The sequence below is a fragment of the Puma concolor genome, chromosome B4 (genome assembly GCF_028749965.1).
Source record: "Puma concolor isolate L17-30 chromosome B4, mPumCon1.1.hap2, whole genome shotgun sequence".
Lineage (NCBI taxonomy): Eukaryota > Metazoa > Chordata > Mammalia > Carnivora > Felidae > Puma > Puma concolor.
The window spans coordinates 13143621-13161867 of record NC_141673.1 but is presented as its reverse complement, the minus strand read 5'-3'; the positions used below and the strand labels follow the sequence as shown (position 1 = coordinate 13161867).

At 39.1% G+C, this 18247-nt stretch overlaps 1 long non-coding RNA gene across 1 annotated transcript; it reads right to left on the bottom strand.

The window, feature by feature from the left end:
* Positions 1–1458: 1458 nt before the first annotated feature.
* Positions 1459–2355, bottom strand: LOC147578921 (uncharacterized). Its single transcript, XR_015253085.1, has 2 exons — positions 2100–2355; positions 1459–1942 (listed from the first exon to the last, which is right to left on the bottom strand). It is a non-coding gene; the product is annotated as an uncharacterized LOC147578921 (long non-coding RNA).
* Between the last annotated feature and the right edge of the window lie 15892 nt (positions 2356–18247).

Here is an 18247-nt window from a genome sequence, read left to right as displayed (position 1 = left end):
CAGCACAGAGCCCACCATGGGGCTCAAACCCACAAATGCAAGATCATAACTTGAGCCAAAGTCAGACATTTAACCGACTGAGCCACCCAGGCGCCCTGTAATTTGCTAATCTTTATTTCCAGTCAGTCATTTGCCTTTTTATTGTTCTAACAAATATCCTGAGTTTATTTTTTTAGATTTTACATTTAGTTCTATCATTCTTTTAGAGTTAATTTTGTGTATGTGCAAAGTATAAATGGAAGCTCTTAAATATATTGATAGATAATTGTTCTTGTACCATTTGTTGAGAACACTGTACTTTGTCCACTGAACTGTTTTTGCACTTTTGTTGAAAATCAGTTGACGACGCAAGTGTAGATCTACTTGTAGGAAACCTGGACTGATTCACTGATCTATTTGTCTATCTTTACACCAGTACCACGCTGTCTTGATATCTGTAGACTTATAATAAATCTTGATATCAGATAGTGTACAGCCTTCAGATTTCTTTTTCAAACTGGTTTGGCCATTTTTGGTTCATTGTATTTCTATATGCATGTTGGAATCAGCTACAAAATAATTGGGAGGGTTTTTTTTTTTATTGGTATTGTGTTGCATTTATAGATCAATTTGGAGAAAAACATCATTTTAAGTTAATAAGTTTTTCAATTTATGACACATCTCTTCATTTATTTAGGTCCTCTTCATACTCTTTTTGCAAGGTTTTTTAATTTTCCAAGTGCCTGTCTTGAACACCCTTTGCTGGTTTTATCCCTGTGTGCTTTATATTTTTGATGGATGCCCTTGAAAATAGTATTGTTTCTGTCATTTTATTTTTTGATTGTTCACGGCTGGTATATAGGAATAGAGTTGATTTTGTGTACTGATATTATATCATGCAACGTTGCTAAATTCACATATTTGTGGTGGTAGTTTTGTGTAGTGCATGTGATTTTTTAAAATGTAAATGATAATGTTATTTGTGAATTCAGGGAGTTTTATGTCTGTCTCTCTGACTGGGATTTCTTTTATTTACCTTATACTGGCTAGAATTTTCAGTACAATGTTAAGCAGTGCTGAGCATGGACAGCTTTGTCTTGTTTTAGGGGACAAGTCATTTTTAGGGCATTTTAGGGAAAATCATTTAGTCTTTCACAATTTTTTTAAACTTTATTTATTTATTTTTGACAGAGAGAGTGTGAGTGGGGAAGTGACAAAGAGAGAGGGAGACAGAGGATCTGAAGCGGGCTCTGTGCTGAAGTAGAGAGCCCGATGCAGGGCTCAAACTCACAAACTGTGAGATTATGACCTGAGCTGAAGTCGAACACTTAACCGATTGAGCCACCCACATGCCCCCTAGTCTTTCACTATTAAATGTTCCTTGTAGATTTTCCATAGATACTTGTTATCAGGTTAAGAAACTTACTTTTTATTCCTAGTTTGCGGAGGTTTTGTTTTGTTTTTGTTTTTTTTTTAAAATTCAGGAATGGATATTGAATTTCGCAATGATTTTCTTTCTTTTTTTTTTTTTTGAGGTGATCATATGATTTTTTATTTTTAATCTGTTAATGTGTGAATTATTTTCATGATTTTCAGATGTGTAGGGCCAGCTGATGAGCAGTTTTGATTTTCATCTGTAACCTTAATTCCTCTTTGCCGTAGGTACTACTCTCTTATTACTGCTGTAACAAACTACCAAAACTTAGTGGCTTGAAACAACATTTATTCTTTTACAGTTCTGTATGTCAGAAGTCCAAAGTGATTCTTAAAGTACCAGAATCAAGGTGTCCGTGGGGCTGGTTCCTTCTGGAGACTTCCAGGGAATCTGCTCCTTGCCTCTTCCAGGTCCTGGAGGCTGCAGGCATTCCGTGGCTCCTGGCTACATTACTCTAATCTCTGCTTCTGTTGACACATCACTTTGTCCTTTGTCTCTGACAGTCTTGTGTCTCTCTCATAAGGATCTCTGTAAATACAACAGTACCTGAATAATCCAGAATTATCTTCCCCATCTCAAGATCTGTAACTTAATCGCATCTGCAAAGTCCCTTTTGCCATAACAGTTCACACTCACAGGTTCTGAGGATTAGAATATGGAAATATTTGGGGTCTAATTATCTTACTTTTAAATTCCAGAACTATGGTTCCATTTCATAGCAGATGGCTTTTTAATCTCCCTGAGGACATAACTATATTTATTCCGAAGTATTTTCTCTATGTCCTCAATCACATTTGTTCTTTAGCGGGGAGGGCCAATTTTTCTGACATTCGGTCCTGGTCCTCTTTCAAGGTGCATGTCTGTTCAAATATTTGACCGCTCTTGGCTGGTCCAGTTTGCAGTTAAAGGGTAAACTGAACAATAGTGAGAGCTGGCACACCCTTTATTACATCAAATATACATCTCTATTTCCTCATCAATGAATCTACATTCTGGACATTCCAAGAGGATTTCATCAGTGATGACACATGAGCAGAAGGGTGCACGTCTCCAGTTTTTGTGCTCTATCATCTGGGTGTTGTATCTTGATTCCCTGGACATAGAACATGCTAAGTCTCCCAAGATACACCTATACTTCTCACTACTTTGTGGGAGACTTTAAATGCAACCAACTCTTTCAAAAACAAAAGTGTCTGTTTGTATGTATGTATATGCTTACACATTTGCCTCGAATTCTGCTATGTCTATTTCTCCAATGCCAACATTCATGCTAAGAGCCCTTCCAAAATAAGTCATTTGCTTGGTCTATATACTGGTTCTCAGGGTTTTTTTCCCCGAGGGCAGAAGATGGCCACGAGATATTCAGTGTGCAGGATGTGAGCAGCTGTTGCAAATTTAGTTCTCTAGTTAATTTCTCTGATTATTTTCCCATGATCCCTGAAGATCTTTGTATTTGATGACTCTTAGCTTGGCATTTCTCTGGAGATTCTGTGGGAAAATCAGCTTTAGCATCAGTAGTTGTTTCTCTCCAGAGGTGAGTTTTTCTGTCCTTGTTTCTCCTTTAGACCAAGCCAGTCTGCCTTATTTTTCTTTCTCTTTGATGTCTTGTTTTTCTATGATTTATATCCATAAATGGAATTGCTGGGTCATCAAGTATGTTCATCTTCAGCTATACCGTAATAAATATTGCCACATTGTTCACTAAAGTGTTTGAAATAGTTTCCCTTCCCACCACAGCGTATGAGTCCTCATTTATCCCTGTCCTCATAATCCTTAGTACTGTCATTTAAATTTTTTTTTTTTTTATTTTGAAGAGAGAATGCACGCGCTCACGGGCCAGGGGAGGGAGAGAGGAAGAAAGACAGAGACAAAAAGAGAGAATCTTAAACAGGCTGCATGCTCAGTGCAGAGCCTGATGTGGGGCTCCCTCACACAACCCTGGGACCATGACCTGATCCAAAGTCAAGAGTCAGTTGCTCAACCAAAGAGCCACCCAGGTGCCCTGGTTTTGTCATATTTTCTAGATTTTGCTTACCTGACAGGTACCTCATTGTAGCTTTAATTTTCATTTTCCTGGATATTGGAGAGATAGAGTATCTTCTCATATTTTATTGGGTATTTTAATAAAATTAACATTTTCTTAGTTGCTTATATGTTCTAGTTAGTAATTTTTTTTAAGTTAGTCATTCTTATTTATCACATTGAAATGCAGATATCTTCTGGAAACCTGTGGTCTTTTTTCTTTACTCACATTAGCTTTGATTTTTAAAAAATTGTTTTAACGTGTATTTATTCTTGAGAGACCGAGACAGAGAGCGAGTGGGGCAGGGGCAAAGAGAGAGGGAGACAAAGAATCCAAAGCAGGTTCCAGGCTCCAAGCTGTCAGCATGGAGCCTAACGTGGGGCTCAAACCCACGAACCATAAGATCATGACCTGAGCTGAAGTTGGACGCTTTACCGACTGAGCTACCCAGGTGCCCCTAAATGTGTATTTAAAAAAAATTTTTTTTAATATTTATTTATTTTTGAGAGAGAGAGAGAGAGAGACAGGGTGTGAGTGGGGAAGGAACAGAGAGAGAGGGAGACACAGACTCTGAAGCAGGCTCTAGGCTCCAAGCTGTTAACACAGAGCCCGACATGGAGCTCGAACCCACGGACGGTGAGATCATGGCCTGAGGACACTTAATTGACTGAGCCACCCAGGCGCCCCATAACTTTGATTTTTTTTAAGATTTATTTTATTTATTTATTTATTTATTTATTTATTTATTTATTATTTATTTAGTCATCTTTAGACTCAACATGGAGCTTGAACTCACAACCCCGAGATCAAGAGTTGCACATTTTACCCACTGAATCAGCCAGGCACCCCACATTAGCTCTGATGTTTAATTTACTGATTTTAATGTAGTATAATGTAACTTTTATTTATGCTTTGTGTTTTGTTTGGGTTTTAGTTTTATTAAAGTAGGACTCTGCTACCATGAGTTTATATAGATACCCTCCTCAATGTGATGTGTGTAATAATAGTAATTTGGGGAAACTTGTGAAGACTCGCTTATTGATCCAGTAGTCATTAATTTTCATGACTGTTTATTGTATTCTCAGGTAGAATATCTATTTTTTGAATTGCAGACAGGATTCTTGTAAGGCAGGACTCTTCGATCAAGCTTGTTAATCATGTTTCTCAAATTTGTCGGTTGTGTTGTTCTATTCCTTTCTGTACATAGTTTTTTTTGTCTGCTTTTCCTATTGAATACTAGAAGTGGTATATTAAAATATCCTATAGCTCTCCACTTTAATTTTTGTTTGTTTTTCTACCGTAAACCACGTATGTATGTATGTACATGTACATAATGTGCATGTAGCTATGTAACATGCATATACGTTCAGAATTGCCGCATTTTCCTGGTGACATTCATTTTTTATGATCATATCATGATCCTTTTTATAATCATTAAGCTTTGGTTTTGAGGTTAAATTTTTATGCTGCTATTACTAAAATAAACCAGTTTTGTGGGTTTTTTTCCCCCTGACTTTACCTAATACATCTTTATTCTAATCATTTTCCTTCCAACCTTGGTTTGTCCTTATCTTTCGGGTATGTATGTATGTCTCTTGTAAAACACACACCACTGAGTGTTTTGCTTTGTTAAGGCTGCCATAACAAAGAACAATCAACTGGGTGTCTTAAACACAAAAATGGAAAGTCTCACAATTGTGGAGGCTAGAAGTCTGAGATCAAGGTGTTGGGAGCTTTTGAGGAAAAATCTGCCTCATACTTCTTCCCTAGGTGCTGGCTGATGTGATGGTAACTTCCAGCATTCCTTGTCAGTAGAAACATCACCTGATCTCTGCTTTCATCCTCAAATGTGATCTCCCTATGTCTATGCCTCTGGGTCTACCTCTTACCCTTTCTCTACAGACACCAGTCGTATTGGATGTGGGGTTCACATGCTCCAATGTGACTTCATCTTAACTCTTTACATCTGCAATGACCCTATTTCTAAGTAAGGTCACTTTGGGGGCACCTGGGTGGCTCAGTCGGTTGAGCGTCCAACTTCAGCTCAGGTCATGATCTCACAGTTTGTGAGTTCGAGCCCTATGTGGGGCTCTGTGCTGACAGGTCAGAGCCTGGAGCCTGCTTTGGATTCTGTGTCTCTCTCCCCCTCTGCCCCTCCATCACTCAGGGTCTGTCTCTTTATCTCTCTCTCTCTCTCTCATAAATAAATGAACATTAAAAAATTTTAAACAAGGTCACTTTCTGAGGTACTGGGGATTAGGACTATAGCATATGAATTTTAGGGGAACACAATTCAACCTATAACTCTCAGTTTTCAAAATTCAATCCAGGGGCACCTGGGTGTTTCAGCCTGTTGAGTGTCCAACTTTGGCTCAGGTCACGATCTCATGGCTCAGTTTGTGAGTTCGAGCCCCACATCAGTCTCGCTGCTGTCAGCACAGAGCCTACTTCAGATCTCCTCTGTCCCTCTCTTGCTTATGTGCGCATGCATGCACACTTTCTCTCTCAAAATAAATAAATAAACTTAAAAAAAAAAGAACCAGTTAAAAAAAAAGAAAAGTTACTTTAAAAAAATAAATAAATAAAAGTTCAACCTAAAAATACATGCGTAGGAGTGCCTGGGTGGCTCAGTCAGTTGAGCATCCAACTTCAGCTCTGGTCATGATCTTGGGGATCATGAGTTTGAGCCCTGTGTTAGGCTCTGTGCTGACAGCTCAGGTTCAGGTTCTGTGTCTCCCTCTGTGCCCCTCCCCTGCTCCCACTCTGTCTCTGTCAAAAATAAATAAAAACATTTAAAAAAATGAAAATAAATAGGGGTGCCTGGGTGGCTCAGATGGTTAAACATCCCACTTAGGCTCAGGTCATGATCTCACAGTTTGTGAGTTCGAGCCCCACATTGGGCTCTGTGCTGACAGCTCAGAGCCTAGAGCCTGCTTCAGATTCTGTGTCTCCCTCTCTCTCTGCCCCTCCTCCACTAGTGCGCACACGCTCTCTCTCTCTCTCTCAAAAATGAATAAAAACATTTAAAAAATTTAAAAATAAATAAAAATATAAATACATGTGTATATGCACAGATATTATCATATTATATACAATATTGTAAATATTTTGTATATAGAGATGTATATAAACATATTTGTAAATATATATATACTTACATCTACTTTTTTGCTTTCTACTTTATCTATCTTACATCTGTATTTCTCTTTTCCTGACTTATTTCTGATTGATCAAATAGTTTAAATTCTTTTTTCATTTCTTGCAAGTTATACACTGCATTTTGTTTCTTTTTGTGATGATCTTTAAAATTTAATTAAGTGTGGGGTGCCTGGGTGGCTCAGTTGGTTAAGCATCTGATTCTTGATTTCGGCTCCTGTTACGATCTCACGATTTGTAAGGTTGAGCCCCACACTGGGTTCCACACTGATAGCACAGAGCCTGCTTGGGATTCTCTCTCTCCCTCCCTCTTTGCTCCTCCCCTGTTTGCACACTTGCATGTACACTGTCTCTTTTTCTCTGTCTCTCAAGATAAACTTCTAAAAATAAATAAAATAATTAAGTGTATAATCTTTTTTCAGAACTACTCAAGCAACTTAGAATTTTGCCATCACATTCTCATATTATTTTTATTATCACCTAGTATATTTTTATTTACAACTTGTTTTTAACATGCTCCCAAGTTAGTCGCTATTATCATTATTTTATGTAGATAATACTTCCAAAAGCCTACACAACAATTAACTGTTGCTTTACTCAGTATCTTTGCAGTATCTAAGTCTTCCCTCTGGGCAGGAGTTTTTTTCTTTCTGACATGTTTTTTTAGACATTCATTTAGTAAGAGAATTTTAATAATAAACAGAGTTCTGTTTCCCTGAAAAATAAGAAATTAGTAATTTTAGACTGAAATCTCTTGTCTTTTCCTCTTGACTACTTTAGCAAATTCCCTCCATTTTGGGTTCTTCAATATGTGTTTAGATGTGGGTTAAAAAAAAAAATTATCCTGATTGGCATTCATTGTGCTTCCTAAATCTGAATATATGATTTCTTCATCATTCACAGAAAATTCTTACCCATGTATATCTTCAACAATTGCCACACACCCCCATTCTTTCAATTTCTGTCCTAGAAATCTAATTGGATGTGTGTTGTAAATTTCTCAGTTTATTCTCTATACCTGATGTGTTCTCTCTTTTTTACTGTCTGTACCGCATCCTTAATAATTTCCTAATATTTATTCCACTTCAAACATTTATCTATTTCCTTTTTTAAATCATTTACTAAATTGCCAATTTCAATAATCCTATCTTATTTTTAAGAAGATCTGTTTGGTTCTTAAGTCAACCCTGTGTTGTATTATTTTATTGGATATTGCTTACTTCTTGTATTTTCAAGTCTGCTTTTAATTTTCCACCTATTTATAGTTTGAATCCAATAGTTCTATTATCTGAGGATACTGAGGGTCTAATTCTGATATTTATTCTTTTTTTTAACGTTTATTCACTTTTTGAGAGACAGAGACAGAGTGTGAACAGGGCAGGGGCAGAGAGAGAGGGAGACACAGAATCTGAAGCAGGCTCCCGGCTCTGGGCTGTCAGCACACAGCCCATTGCAGGGCTCGAACTCATGAACCGTGAGATCATGACCTGAGCCGAAGTCAAGACACTTAACCGACTGAGCCAGCAGGCACCCCTCTTTCTGCTGACTCTTGCTCTCTGAGTTAATTTCTCAGATTTTTATGCTTTCCTTTTGAACTTAGATATCTGCCTCAGCACATCTGCAGCTTTGAAAACCCTATGAAGCCTGGACTGAGGACTTTCCCTCCAGAGAGGATTTTCATTGGCTATTGAGAACGGACCCTGATGTGTTTGGGGTTTCTCAGTACCCCAGCCCCTCAGAATGGGCAGCCTATGGCTATATATATTCAAAGAAGACTTTTTCTTTCCCAAAGCCCCATGCTGAAGCAAACACATTCCCTTGCAGCCTCCTTTGTTACAGGACACACTTTTTCTATTACATTATTTTACCTATAGTGTAGCCCCTTGAGGGTCTCCGGTTTATGCAGAGTTTCAGTCCCAACTTCCACCTTTAAAAAGCTAAAAGCCTTGTTTTCTCCTGTAACAGCCACTAAAACTCAAATATCTTGGTTAATAAGCATAGCAAATGCTTCCAGGAGAGTGGCTGCATGGGTGGCAGCTTAAAACTTGAATTTTCATGTCTGTTTCAGGTCCCTGGAGATTTATCCTTTCTTCTCAAAAGCTCAGCTATGCATTTAAAAGAATGCTGTTACATTTTATTGTTCATTTCCAAGTACTTTTTTTTTTTTTTATGCAGGAGTTTTTCAAAAAGTTTGTCAGGTAACAAACATCATTGGTAAACAATTTTAAAATGAGAGTTAAGTAATAAGACTGGCTACTTAGGAAGATTATTCTGTTGGCCAGGTAGTGCAAGGAATGAGGGAATTACATACCACTCTTAGCTACTTATCAGCCCAGAACAGAAAACAGAGGGAAGAACAAAGGAGGACTTTGCAGGTGATTGTAAAAGGTTTGTACTTCTCCATAAGCTGGGAGTCTGTTGGAGAATTTTACCAGAAGAGTGAGATCCTTATGAATTTTTAAAGGAGCACTCTATGGCCATATGGAGAATGGAATCATGGGAGGGCAGGAGTTAAAACAGAAAATATCACATTGCTGTGTACTCTGTTGCCTTTATTAATGAGGGTAGAACATTTGGGGCTCCCTGGTTGCAAGCGGAGGTGAGGAATATAAGACAATTCAAAGAGACATATTTTTGGAGGACCAGCTGAGTTGAGTGGTCCAGGGGTGACCATATTGTCTTTCTGACAGTAGACAGTAGAGAAAAGGAGTTAAGGAGAGATCTTGGTGAGGTGGAAACGTGGCAGAGATAATATGGATGAGGAGTATCAGTGATAAGAATATAAATTACATTCCCTCTGCTAACATTTATATCCCAGACTTCAGAAATTCTCCAGGGAGCTGGAAAAGAAGAAAGAGTTTGGCCACGTGGAAATATTCTATGCAAATAGAAATGATTGACACCTGCAGATTCATGTTCTGTATATGCTCTCCCATTTAAGGCTTTAAAGACCTCTGGGAGACAAGTATCACTACCCCCAGTTTATAGATAGGAGACTGAGGCTTCCAGATGTTAACTAACCTTCTTAAAGCCAACCACTAGTAACTGGCAGAATGGCAGAGATGGAATTCAGAGTTTTATGGCCCTGAAAGTGTACTTTTTGAGGCTACCATGCTGGGAAGAAAGCTTTGTCTTAATCAAGGTGAGAATTATTCTGTCCAGTTTTGGAACTCAGAGGGGAGCCCAAGAAAATTGCAGGGGCAGCCCAGACGCACCCTGGAGGTGGCTCTCAAGCTCTCTAATGTTTCCAACTGTGTCACTTCGAGACAACGCCCCTTGGGCCTAGAGACGCTTTCTCCTCCCAGAATTCAAGTTCAGTTCCAATTCTTGAGCCTCTTTTTCCCTCCCAAGGGTCAGAAGTCACAGCTCCTGAGGGTGCCCCAGTCTGTTCTCATCAAGGCAGCTCTGTGTGCCCCAGGGGCCCAGGCTATTCTGAACTCTTACTTGTCCTTGCTGTTTCTTAATGGTAGAGCCTGCTGATGCCACACTGGGAGGAATGCATTTAAGAGGTGTCCTGGGGCTCTGTTAACCAGCTCTGCTTTTGTAGCAGGCTTGCTGGGGCAGGGATATGGAAATCATTTCTTTTCCCCCACTGTGGACCTTGAAACAGAGAAAGAGAGAGAGAGAGAGAAAGAGAGAGACCATTTCTTTAGGTAACAGTATCCAACCATCTTCTCTTTTGCTTCTATTTGTTCTAAAACTCAGAGTTCAACATCGTGTGTACAAAGAGAAGAATCAGATTGACTTAAGAATTCCACGGGTCCAGATAATCAAACAAACAAACAAACAAAACACTCAAGGAAGCAAGGATTGGGAAAAAAGTCCAGTTCCACCAGCTGATGCTATAAATAAAGCAAGAAAGCTGTAAGGTCATGCATAAAGTCTACCAATTTCTGCCAGTAGGATAGGTTTCATTTACATTCACTGAGCATCTACTCTATGTTGGGTACAAATGTTTTCTTCTGGCTTTCGTCATATGTAATCCTCCTGCAAAATTAGGGAGGTAAGGCATTGTTCACTGCCCTTTGCAGATGAGGACAGTGACATCCCCAGAGAGTGAATGACATGTCCAAGTTCATTCAGCTCTGCATATCAGAAGCAGGATTATAACCCAAGTCTTTCTGATTCCTAAGTTTAGGGCTCTTTTCTCATGATCCTGCTGCCTTTTCCAAGAGCAGCTGGACATTGGAAGTGGATTGAAGGAAAACTGAGCTCCTATAGAAAGGAAAAGGGTGCAGAAAAATGGTTGAGTCGTGTCATTTCTCTCTGCATCCACCTTGCCATTAGATCTGGCACATGCCATTCATAGGTCATCTCTACTTTGTGCTTTTGTGTATTCTCCCCAGGGTCATACTCCAACGTGTTCCCAGAGACTCTGTTCTGCTTTCATTGTGGCCTCCTCTTAGCTTGCCAAGACCCTGGGAATTGAGTTCTATCTCTCAAGAAAGCATTCAGTGCCCCCAGTGTGCTGACCACTGAGACATGAAGGGATGCAAATATGGCCGCAGCTTAGAAGTAATGATGTCTGTTTCAAGTTTGGTTGGCAGGCACATAACCAGATGCAGTCACTTACTGTATACGCTGGTATTTGCTAGGGCCTTAACCAGGAAAATAATAAAATCTCTGTTCTACTTTGAGTTTATCATCTAGTGGGGGGAGTTACACAATAAACAAACAAAACCATAGAATGTCAGGGGGAGTTACACAATAAACAAACAAAACCATAGAATGTCAGTTGGGAACCAGTGCACAGGTGGAAAACAAAACAGGTGACAGGATGACAGAAAGTGAGGAGAGTTGCTATTTGGGGGTTTGGAGAAGATGTGTGTGGGGAGCCTTGTGTGTGAGAAGGGAGCTAAGTGAAATAATAAGGAGCCACGTAATTATCTAGTGGAGGAAGCAACCAGGGAGGGCCAGGGCCCTGATGTGGATGCACGCCTGGTGTATTCAAGGGATGGCAAAGAACCTTGGTGGCGGTGGTTCTCGGGGAGACAGCAGTGGGTGTTGGAGATCAGCTCAGAGAAACAGCAGGAGCCAGGATAATGTTGGGCCTGAGGCCAATGGTAGGGTTTGGGGTTTTAATGAGTCTTATCAGGAATAAAGGGGAAACTATTTGAGGGGTTTAAGCAGAGAAGTGAAATACTCTGACATGTTCTAGAAGAACATCCCCAGTAGCTGTTTAAAGAACAGCTGGTGGGGGGACAAGGGCTGAAGTGGGAGGATCACTTAGACTCAAGCAGCATTCCAAAAGAGAGATGGCCTTACCCTGGACCAAGGCCATAGCAGTAGGAGTGCTGGAAGACGTTGGGATTATGGATATACTTTGAAGTTAGAACTAACTGAATTTCAGGGCACCTGGGTGGCTTAGTCGGGTAAGCGTCTGGCTTTGGCTCAGGTCACGATCTTGTGGTTTGTGAGTTCGAGCCCTGCGTCGGGCTCTGTGTTGACAGCTCAGAGTCTGGAACCTGCTTCAGATTCTGTGTCTCCCTCTTTGCCCTTCCCCTGATCACACTGTCTCTCTGTGTCTCTCAAAAATAAATAAATGTTAAAAAAATTTTTTTTAAAGAACTGAATTTCTAGGCAGACTGGGTATGGGGTGTGGGATAAAGTATAAGTAATGACTCCAATATTTTTGGCCTGAGCAGTTGGAATAATGGGGTCACCAATTACTGAGATGTTGGAGACAGGGAATGAAGATCAGAAGTTCAACTTTGGACTTACTAACCATGGGAGGTGTATTAAATAAACAATGTAAAGGCTGAGTAGGTTTGTATATATGAGTCTAGAGAGGAGAGAGGAGGTCCAGGGTTGAATTATAGCTGGGGATATGTAATCTCAGGAAGCATTAGCTATAGCCATGAAATGAACTGACATCACCTGAGAAATGATTGCTGCTGGAGAGGTCAAGAACTGAAACCTAGAGCATAAACCTACCATTTAATACCTAGGAAGTTGGGAGAAACCAAAGAAGGATATTAAGAAGAACAGGTGAGTGATCAGAGGTGTGTATACAGGAACCAAATGAAAAATGTCCTTCAAAAAAGAAGACATTTATTTTCTCTTTTTTTTTATTAAAGTGTACTTGACATACAATATCATGTTAGCTGCAGGTGTATGACATCGTAAGTCAGCATTTATATACATTACAACGTGATCCTCATGATAAACAGAAAAGAGGGCATTCCTACCATTGCTTTGTGAACCAAACTATTCTGATGTGCAGAAGAATAGAACCCAAAATGATAGAACAGCACTCTTGGTGGGGGTGTTAGTGTCTCCAGGGCTGACTCAGTTGCCTGTCTCCATATGGCTTTCAGAAAACCAGTGGCAGGTCAGGAAGAGAGCAAGAGCAAAACCCAGAAGGGATCTGAACGGACAGTGGACTGTGAACCCGTGGGAGACATCCTTTCATGAACATGTAAAATAATTAGAAACTAGCTTGAAGGGACCCCATTTATGGTAATCAAGCCACTGGGCACTTAATTTGAAAATAAAATTGAAATGTGTTGAAACTCTTAAATTGTAATTTAAGGGAGATTTGATTATCTAAAAGTGTTTACATTTTCTGCACATTAAAGAAAAAACATAAAGAATGTCAAAACACTCTGCAAAAAAAAAATACAAACTTCTGAAAAGAAAGGGTTATTTTTATTTTTTACCACATCAAAAGCTCTACACAAGGGAAAGGTGACAACCAGTCTGAAAAATGAGCAAACGATAGCAACATACAGCTATAGAAAAAGAAATGTAAATGTCCAATCAATGAGAAGGATGCTAAATCTCATTTGTAATTTAAAAATGCAAATGTAAGCAATGAGATCTCATTTGTCACCTTTCAAATTTACAAATATTAAAAGGATTGATAATATTCACTTTTGTCAAGGGACAGAAACTCTCATATATAGTTGGTGGAAGTGTATATGAACACATTTTAATGGGGTAATTTGTCAATATCAATCAACATTTTTTATAGAGTGGTTTTTTTAAGTCTATTTATTTGAGAGAGACTGAGACAGCACAAGTGGGGGAGGGGCAAAGGCAGAGGAAGAGAGAATCTGAAGCAGGCTCCACACTGCCAGTGCAGAGCCCAACGTGGGTCTTGAACCCATGAAACTGTGAGATCCTTACCTGAGCCGAAACCAAGAGTTGGAGGCCACCTAGGTTCCCCTCAATCAACATTTTTAAACAAATTTTTAACTTTAGAATTATTTTAGATTTACAGAGAAATTAAGAAGACAATGCAGACTGTTCCCATACACCTCACATCCAGTTTCCCCTATTATTAACATTTCCCATTATTATGCACATTTGTCACAAGTAATGAACCAATATTGATCCATTATTATTAAGTAAAGTCATTAATTCACTGAGATATCTTTAGCTTTTACCTAATGTGCCTCTTCTCATCTAGGATTCATCTCGGACACCATATTATATTTAGTCTTCATGTCTCCCTGGTCTCCTCTTGGCTATGAAGTTTCTCAGATTTTTCTTTGTTTTTGATGACCTTGACAGTTTTGAAGAGTCCTGGTCAGGTACTACAAAGTCTGTGTACAAAGATTGTCCCTTAATTGGGATATGCTGATGTTTTTCTCATGTATCAACATGTATCACATGTTCTTGGGAGGAAGACCAAACAGGCCAAATGACATTCTGGAACCCATCCCATCCTAATAAGGATACATATTATCACCATGAATTTTTACTGCGGATGCAGTGTTTGCCAGGTTTTCTCCTCTGTATTTTCCCTCTTCCCTACTGGGCTCTCTGGAAGGAAATCACTATGTATAGTCCCCACTTATGGAGTGGAGAGACATGCCCCAACTTCCTGCAGGTGGATTTTCTACATACGTTATTTAAAGTCCTTCTGCGTGAGGAATTTGTCTCTTCTCCTCCATTTATTTATTCAACATTGTTTTACATCAGTATTGATTCATAAATTTTTATTTTATATTTAGAGTCAAATAACTACATTATTTTGTGGTTCAAACTGTTCCAGTGTTTCCTTTGGGAACTCTTTCCCTAGGCTTCCTTCTCTATCCCTTTCACATATCTTCATCATTGTACTTTAAAACAAAAAAATTTTTTTTCTTATTTTCTGGAACTACAAGATGCTCCAGGCTCATCTTGTAAATTCCCTACCCCAGTCCTAGAATCATCCATTTCTCCAAGGAGCACTGGCTCCTTTTATTAGAAAATGTTATCTTAGAAACCAAGATCTAGGTACAAGGTGTTCTTACTACGGAGGTGACTCTTGGTTTCTAAGCCCTCTGCCTACAGAATGAATATACTAATTGCTGTATAGATGCCTATCTTTAAATATTTCTATATGTAAACAACTGCATCTATATTAGGCAACATATGAATTGATACTGATGTGTCCAATTCTAATCCATTACAACATGGATTATTCTAGTCTTCTCCTCTTGTCTATTTGTAACATCAGACTCCCAACAGCAAGGAGCCTGACTCCCATCATCCATTTACTTAATTGCCTGTATGTATAGTGGTTCCAGAATCATTATCCCATATCTCCTGGGGAAACAACTATCGACCAGAGTAGAGGACTTGTATTGTAGCTCATATTGCCTTCAATCTTACAGAATCCATTCATTCCCCAAAATTAACTTAAATCAGCACTTCTTTCAGTGAGGCTGCTTTGTACACTTGGAATAGAGTTAGATTATTTTTTGTCCTGTTCTGCACTCCATCCTGGCATTTCCTGACCTCCTAAATATATTCTTTTCAAATTTGTCTACATTTGACCAATGCCAAGTGTCAATTACAAGATCATACAAAATAGCTTCACCACCCTAAATAATCCTCTGTTTCTCACCTAATCAGCCCCCTCCCTTGACCACATGGTAACAAGCCCTGATCTGCTTGCCATAGCTATACTTTTATCTTTTCTAGGATGTTCTATAAATATGATACAGTCTGGAGTGTTTTCAGATTGGCTTTGTAAACTTAACAATGTACTTTAACATCCATCCATATCTTTGTGTGGCTTAATAGTTTGTTCCTTTTTATTGCTGAATAGTATTCCATGTATGGGCGTGTCAGGGTTTATTTATCCACTCGCCTAATGAAGAATATCCTGGCTGCATCCAGTCTTTGTCTATTATGAATTAAGCTGCTATAAAAATTTGCATTCTGGTGCATGATGTTTCAGATCAGTTTTGAAAGTACTAGGAGCATGATTTGGGGGGTTTTGATAAGAGTTTGCTTAGCTTTGTAAGAAACTGCCTGTCTTCCAAAGAGGCTGTACCATTTTGCATTCCCACTAGCAATGAATGAAAGTCCTTGTTGCTCTGTGTCCTTGATGACAGTTGATATTATCAGTTTTTTTTTTTTTATTTTAGCCTAATAAGTATATGTAGTGGCATTCCATTATGGTTTCAATTTAAATGATGTTGAGCACCTCTTCTACCTTTTTGCCATCTATATATCTTCTTTGGTGAGGTGTTGTGATCTTCTGCATATTTTTAAATTGGATTATTTCTTTTCTTCATTGTTGAGTTTTATGAGCTCTTCTATATATTTTGGATACAAATCCTTTATCAGATGCACTTTTGCAAATATATTCTTCTATTCTGTGCCTCCTCTTTGCATTGTCTTCCTGTCTTTAACAGAGCAGATGCTTTCAATTTTAGTACAGTTCAACATATCATTGTTTCCCTTCATGGATTGTTCTTTTGATGTTGTATCTAGAAATTCATCACCAAACTCAAAATCATATTGATGAGGGAGCTTGGAGCAAGCTGAGGGCAAAATACAGGCTGGCACACACACCCCACCCCCACCCCCGCCCCCAGGTGGGATCTGTGTGATATTCCTTGGACTCTCCCAGCTACCCAAGAACAAAGGAAAGGGGTTTAAGTGCTTGCTGTGGTGATGTGGGAAACTAAGGCAAATGAAAAATTAAATTCCTTTACTGCCTACAGCCCATTGACAAGTCCTTGAAGCCGGCAGAGTGACCTCCCTCCAGGAGCTCAGCTGCCTTGATGATGACATTTTGCTAGGGGCAGAAGAGAACCTTAGCTTCACATTATCCCAACCTCGAGGATCCGGTAAATCTACTTCCTTTATCTCAACTGCCCCAAGATAATATGCTGGCAATAACACTTCAAGCTTATGGCCCCCCATATACATCTGAGGGGTCTCATGACTGAGGTTTTATTAAATGGTGATAAATGGAGTTTCCCTAGCAGCAGCTAGCCCCTCAAGGTCCTGGAAACCTTGCTTCCAAAATACCTTAGAGTCTCACTCTACCCCTGCCCCCTGCCAACCTGAGGGTGTGTAATGAGTTACTCGTCACAACCCTAGTGCAGCTCTCCCTCCCCGTGGGTCCTGTTCCCATATTTTAATACAATCACCTTTTTGCACCAAAGACGTCTTCAAGAATTCTTTCTTGGCAGTCGGTTCCAGACCCCATGAATCCCTCATCACCCCAAAACTTCATCAACATCAATTTTCTCCTTTATTTTCTTCTAGACATTTTTATAGTTTTACATTTCATATTTAGGTCTATGATAACTTTTGAGTTAAGTTTTCCTTTAGGTATAAGGTCTATTTCTAGGTTACTTTGCTCATACATGGATGTCTAATTATTCCATACCATTTGTTGTAAAGACTATCCTATCTCAATGGAAGTGTTTTGCTCCTTTATCAAAAATCAGTTGACTGTATTTGTGTGGGTCTGTTTCTGGGCTCTGTGTTCTTTTCCATTGACCTCTGTGTCATCTATTCTGTTTTGATTACTGTAACTTTATAACCAAGTCTTGAAATTAGGTTAAGGTGAGTCCTTTGGTTTTGTTTTCCTTTAGTATTGTATGGACTATTCTAGATATTTTGCGTTTCTCCATAAAACTTTTGGAGAAACTTCTGCAGTTTGCCAACACTACAAAATAACTTGTTGGAATTTGATTGCTATTTGTGTTGCATCCATAAGTCCAGTTGGGAAGAATTAATAACTGCATTGAGTCTTCTGATTCATGAGCTCGGTACATGTCTCAATTTATTTAGAACTTTAATGTCCCTCATCAGTGCTCTACAGTTTTTTGCATACAGATCCCAAACACATTTTGATAGACTTATATCTAAATATTTTATTTTTGGTGATTTTATAACTTTCATATTCCAGTTGTTCACTGATGGTAAATAGGAAAACAACTGACTTTCTTATTGACCTTGTATCTTTCCATCTTGCTGTGCTCACTCATTAGTTGCAGGAGATTTTTGTAGATACTTTGGGATTTTCCACACAATCATGACTTCCCGTAGCCTAGCAATTCTTCTCCTGGGAATTTTGTACTACAGATACTCATGCATAAGGGCACACATTTTATATACAGAGGTGAAATGGTGAAACCTGCGAGCTGAGACATAAAGTCTGAATCTGGGCTTCTTTATTGTTTAATAAAGAAACTGGCTGGACTTTGTCCTTATTTCTGGGAGATGACCTCTCAGTCCTTGGAATTTCTTGAGTACTAGGGGTGTCTTTGTTATTCCTGGTGAGTGCCTCTGACCACACCTGATAGTTATGCTAACAAGGTCACTCTAGATGGCCCCCTAGATGGTTTACGATAATAAGATTGCTCAGGGTGGAGGCTGCCAGGTGAGAAAGACCAGCCTAGTGACTAAAAGAGGGGGGC